We start from the raw sequence: 5,950 nt of genomic DNA, 5'->3' as shown, positions 1-5,950 counted from the left end.
GGCATGACGGGGAGCTAGCAGGACTACGGGGAAGGAGGAGCCTAGGGGGAGGCGTGGTCACGGAGGGGCGGGCTCAGAGAGGCGGGCGGGGCTGAGCAGGAGACTGCAAGGATGGAAGGGAAGTAAAATCGGAAAAATATTGGACTCGATCGTGCGGGAGGACAGAGGGGCTGGGGAAGTGAGGAGGCCTCTCGACAGAAGGGAAATGAAAGAAACTAATGTCACTTCAGAAACCTCTCCGTAGCCCATCTCATACTCCTCCCCACCCCCATACCCTCCAAACCTGCTTGGGTGTCCCTCCTTTATCTTTGCAGAAGGTAGGGAAAGCCTCTGAGGCCATGGGTACACTCGGGAGGTGAGAAGGACAGAGCAGATATGCTTGAAAATTTCAAGCATGCTAGATGCTAGCATGAGTGCTATTCAAGGATCAGATGCTAAAACTGAATGCTCAAAGATCTTTTTGTTCCCTCAGACTTTGGGGTATTACTATATGTCCTACCAGCGCACTGCATTTGGCTTTGGATAAAGTAGGTAGTTTAAATATAACACCACATGGGTGCCAATAAATTCTGAAAACTCATGTTTCCTAATCCATAAAATGGGGTAAGAACTGTGCAACCAGTGAGAACTGAGGAGGTGACACTATAACATAAACCCAGAACATGTTTGCCCATGTTTGGGCAATGCCTATCAAAGTAAGTAAATTTCAATTAAAAAACTGCACTTATTTTACATTACTATATTGAAATGTTTCTCCTTCTAAACGTACAGACTTGAAATTGAGGACAAACTATGTTCATGCCAATTTCCAAGAAGAGAAATAAGATCAGTTGTGTCAGTACAGATAAGTTACTCTTTTATTCAATTCAGTGCTGGTTCTGTTTTGTTTTATGAGGATGGGAGGAGGGATGTGGTATTTTCCTAGACTGCATGCACAAGAGATGAGAGACATACTTTCCTAGTGTTTTTAGAATGCCTTTTAAGTTCTCCTTTATATAAACTGCTCCTTAGTATTAAAACTAAAATGCAATTGCTTGAATAGAGCAATTTCATCAAAACCCATTGGCTATGAACTATTTTCAAATATCTTCAAGGAATCCCACTATAAAGTTGTGCTTTGATGAAGCCGTACCTTTATCACTGTATAACAACAGATTAATGAAAACAACATGAGAGTGTAAATGACACTGTGCAAGATATGAGATGTAAGACCAGAAATTCAAATTGCATGCATCAAACATGTTTAAAAGTGTGTTTACCTACTAGACTCGGCAAGTCAATACACATATATTTGGATATGTTGAGATCTATACCCATGTTTATTATAGTTAATAAAGGAAAGAATCATATTAGCAAATACCTTTTATTTGGTGCAACCTCCGAAGTCTAGAAAAGACTTGGAGAGAGGTCTAAATCAGCCTGTTCTCCTTTAGCACTTCCCTATTTTAATAGACTATCCTGTTTCCTTTGTGAAAACATTCTCTAGAGGAACTTCCAACAACACGACAGCTGAAGCTCCTGGCCTCAAACATGGAAATTCTGGGCAAAATATATCAAAAATAGTCTTAAATATACAGTTTAACTGAAAATAAAGCATATACACCAGATTTCAGAAAGGAAAGAGAGAATGAAAGCCAGAGACACAAGCACATTGGATAGCTTTAGAAGGGATTGACTATCTCCCACCCCACATGCCCATGGCTTGTTTCTCAGTGAAGGAACTTTCTTCCTTTAGAATAATACTCTTGGACTCACTCATTGGCTCCATCCTTCTCATAAGAAGAGGGGTGATTTATGAGTTTGAAAAAAGGAACTGCCAGGCATGTCTGGATCAAGCCCTTCTGTCTGCTCCTTTCTGGTACCTCTCCATCTGTAGAAAATGTGCATTCTCATCTGTCCTAGGTTATACAGTAAACTCAAGAGTGCAGGTGTGCTACTAGAACTGAGACTTTCCCATGCTACCTGTGCCTGGAGGGCAAGTTTGGTTATAGGCAGTGTTGTAATTCTTTGTTGCCTCTGTTCTATAAACTGCTTTATTGTAGTAAAGGTGAAATGCTCATTTCCACTGTCAGACTTCCCCATCTATCTCAGTGGATTCTCTTCAGAAGAGAGGAATAATGTATTTGCAGTTTCCTAAGTTCCAAAAAGACAGAGGCTCCAGGGGCTGGGTCTGGGGTTCTAATACTCATCCAGGGACTTAAGACTGAAGACATGGCACTGGGCCATAAGTGGTGGGAGGTTGGCAGGGGACTCCTTCATAAAGCCTGAATCCCTTGTGGCTCCTGGGTGGTTCAGCAGGTTAAGCATCCAACTCTTGGTTTCTGCTTGGGTCATGATCCCAGGATCTGAGATCAGACCCCAAGTTGGGCTCTGCAGGCTCAGGGTATGGAGTCTGCCTGAGATTCTCTCTCTCCCTCTCCCTCTGCCCCTCCTCTCCTCCCATGCTCTCTCAAAAGAAAATACAAAATAACACCAGGATCCTTCAAGATCTGCCCCTTCCACTCCCAGGAAACCAGAAAGTTCCCAGCCTGTACACTGTGGGAGCCTCAAGGAAGCACATCTTTTTTTCTGAAGCCTTAAACAGAAAGAAATAAAAAGACAAGTGGGAGAAACTAAACCCCAAGTGTATGCCAGAGATGGGACCTAAATTCATGTAACCTGTACTGTATGGGAACCATAAAGAGATAAATTTAACACCAAATCTGATTCAGGACCATTGAAACCCCTGGGATCCTGTGGGAATCAGAGCCAGGGACACTTTCATAACTAGGACATATGGAATTACCCGGAAGAAAACAACACCCACAGAAGATGCCTATATAATAAGTGAGTTATGAAGATCTGAGGGAACAACTCTCCACATGAGAGAGTTAGCAGATGTGCAGACAGGACTATTAGACCAAAGAACTACAGATAACAGGCCAATATGAGTAACTTTCTTTCTTTGCTTTTTTTTTTTTTTTAATTTTATTTATTTGACAGAGAGAGATCATGAGTAGGCAGAGAAGCAGGCAGAGAGAAGGGGAAGGAGGCTCCCTGCTGAGCAGAGAGCGCGATACAGGGCTCGATTCCAGGACCCTGAGATTATGACCTGAGCCAAAGGCAGAGGCTTTACCCACTGAGCCACCACGCGCCCCTGCGTAACTTTCAATATGCATTGCTGACAACTAACTAAATAAAGCAAAGAGGGTCTAGAAAAGGAATACTAAGAAAAAGATAAATTAACTTAAAAAAAAAAAAACCTCCGCAAATGAAAAATACAATAGTCACTAAAATTAGAACTTTAAAGATTGATTGATTGACTGATTGATTGATTTTGACAGAGAGAGATCACAAGTAGGCAGAGAGGCAGGCAGAGAGAGGGGGAAGCAGGTTCCCTGCTGAGCAGAGAGCCCAATGCGGGGCTCAATCCCAGGACCCTGAGATCATGACCTGAGCTGAAGGCAGAGGCTTTAACTGACTGAGCCACTCAGGCACCCCTAAAATTAGAACTTTAAAAGAGAGGTTGTTCAAGAGAAATAAAGGGAAAAGAAGGTGGCAATGAGGCAATTGTCTAGAAAGCAAAAGGGAGACAGAAAGACATGGAAAATGTGGGGCACCTGGCTGGCTCAGTCAGAGGTACATGAAACTCTTGATCTCCTGCTTGTGAGTTCGAACTCCACATTGGATATAGAGATTATTCAAATAAAAACTTTAACAAAATAAAATAAAATCACAATGAGATATGACTATGCACCTATGATCAAAGCATGTATTGGCAAGAATGTAGAAGAAACAGAACTCTCATACACTGCTGGTAGAACAGAAATGATAGAAGCACTTTGGTAAACTGACAGTTTCTTTAAAAGTTACAGGCACCTGTGTGACTCAGTCAGCTAAAGCATCTGACTCTTGATTTCGGCTCAGGCCCTGATCTCAGGGTGGTGAGATCAAGCCCTGCATCGAGCCCCACATCAGGCTCCACACTCAGCAGAGAGCCTGCTTGAGATTCTCTCTCTCCCTCTCCCTCCACCCTCTTTCTCTCTCTTTAAAATAAATAAATAAATAAATAGGTATTTTAAAATAAGTAAATAAAAGTTAAACATATACCTACCATACAATTTAGCCATTCTATTCCTAGGTATATACCTAAGAGGACAGAAAAATAGCATTGTCCAAAAATGACTAGTATATAAATGTTGATAGAGTGTTAATCTGTAATAGTCAGAAACTGGTGGGGGGGGGAGCCAGATGCCCTTCAGTGAGTGAACTGATAAAACACATTGTGAAATATCCATCAGTGACTTACCAAGAAATAAAATGTTAAATGATTCAAATGTGTGTATATTATTGTGTGTGCATATGTGCATGTAAAATTATATATAAATTATACATAAATATTACCTATATAAAAATTATATATAAATTCACATTCACAATGGAATATTTTAAGGCTCTTTTCTAGGAAATCTACTGATTAAGCAGGCAAAAAATTGGCAAAGATAAAGAAAACATTATTTGCAAACTCTCATCAAATATTCATTAAAATTGATGATCTTGTAACCCACAGAGGGTATTTTCAACAAACACTAAAGAATACATCATTCTCTGATGACAATGCAAAAGCAAAAAAAAGAAAAAAGAAAAAAATAGCTCATCCCTGCCCCCAAATATTTGATAGCCAAACAAACAAAACAAATAGATACTTATTCTAGGAACCTAGCTGGCAATTAAGCCTCTGCATCAAATTCCTTTCTGCTTAAAACACCTAAGGAAGGGTTCTTGTTTTCAGTCCTTACGCCTGTGTGATATCTTATTCATAGATTAGGATATTTAATTTTTTTAAAAGATTTTATTTATTTATTTGACAGACAGAAATCACAAGTAGGCAGAGAGGCAGGCAGGGGTGGGGTGGGAAGCAGGCTCCCCACTGAACAGAGAGCCCAATGCAGGGCTCAAACCCAGGGCCCTGGGATCCTGACCTGAACTGAATGCAGAGGCTCTAACCCACTGAGCCACCCAGGTGCCCAAATATTTAATGTTTTTTTAAAAAGACCATTTCTATCAATTTAAACTGTAAATCCAATGAAATTTAAACAAAAATCCATTAAGAGTGTTCAAGGAATGTAACACACCAATCCTAAACTTCACAGTAAAGGTACAGGAATCAAGCAATTTGAAAAAGTAGGAAAGCAACTTTTTAAGGTGTGGGTGGGGGGGAGAAAACTGCCCTATCGGATATAAGGATATATAAAGAAAATATGATAATACTGACTAGGAAAAATAAATAAATAATGAAAGAGCTTTTCACCTAGGAAAAAAATCCATATGCATACTGAAACTTAGCATGTGAGAGAAAATGGACAATATAAAATATAGTATTGGGGGCATGTATGGGGGTGAGTGGTAGCTACACTTGTGGTGGGCAGAGCATAAGGCAGAGAGTTGTCAAATCACTACACTGTACCCTGGAAACTTATGTAATATTGTGTGTCAACTATACTTCAATCACAAAAAATGGTAAAGAAAAAATGATATTGGAATAATGGACTATCCTTATACAAAAATGAAATTCCATTATCATATCACATATAAATGTGAATTACAGATGTACAAAGAACTAATTGCATAAGGCAAAATGTTGAAATTTTCAGAAGACAATATAAAAGTAAACATTTATGACTTAAGGGTTAAAAAAGATTTCTTGGAGCTCCTGAGTGGCTCAGTTGGTTAAGTGTCTGACTCTTGATTTTGGCTCAGGTCATGATCTCAAGGTGTAAGATTGAGCCCCACATTGGGCTCCACACTGGGCATGGATCCTTATTAAGATTCTCTCTCTCTGCCCCTTCCCCTCACCCTCTCTGTTTCTCTCTCTTTCTTAAAAAAAAATTTGGGGGGGGACGCCTGGGTGGCTCAGTTGGTTAAGCAGCTGCCTTCGGCTCAGGTCATGATCCCAGCGTCCTGGGATCGA

This window comes from Mustela lutreola, chromosome 15 (genome assembly GCF_030435805.1).
Source record: "Mustela lutreola isolate mMusLut2 chromosome 15, mMusLut2.pri, whole genome shotgun sequence".
NCBI classification, from domain to species: Eukaryota; Metazoa; Chordata; class Mammalia; order Carnivora; family Mustelidae; genus Mustela; species Mustela lutreola.
Note: the sequence above shows the minus strand (reverse complement) of the source record.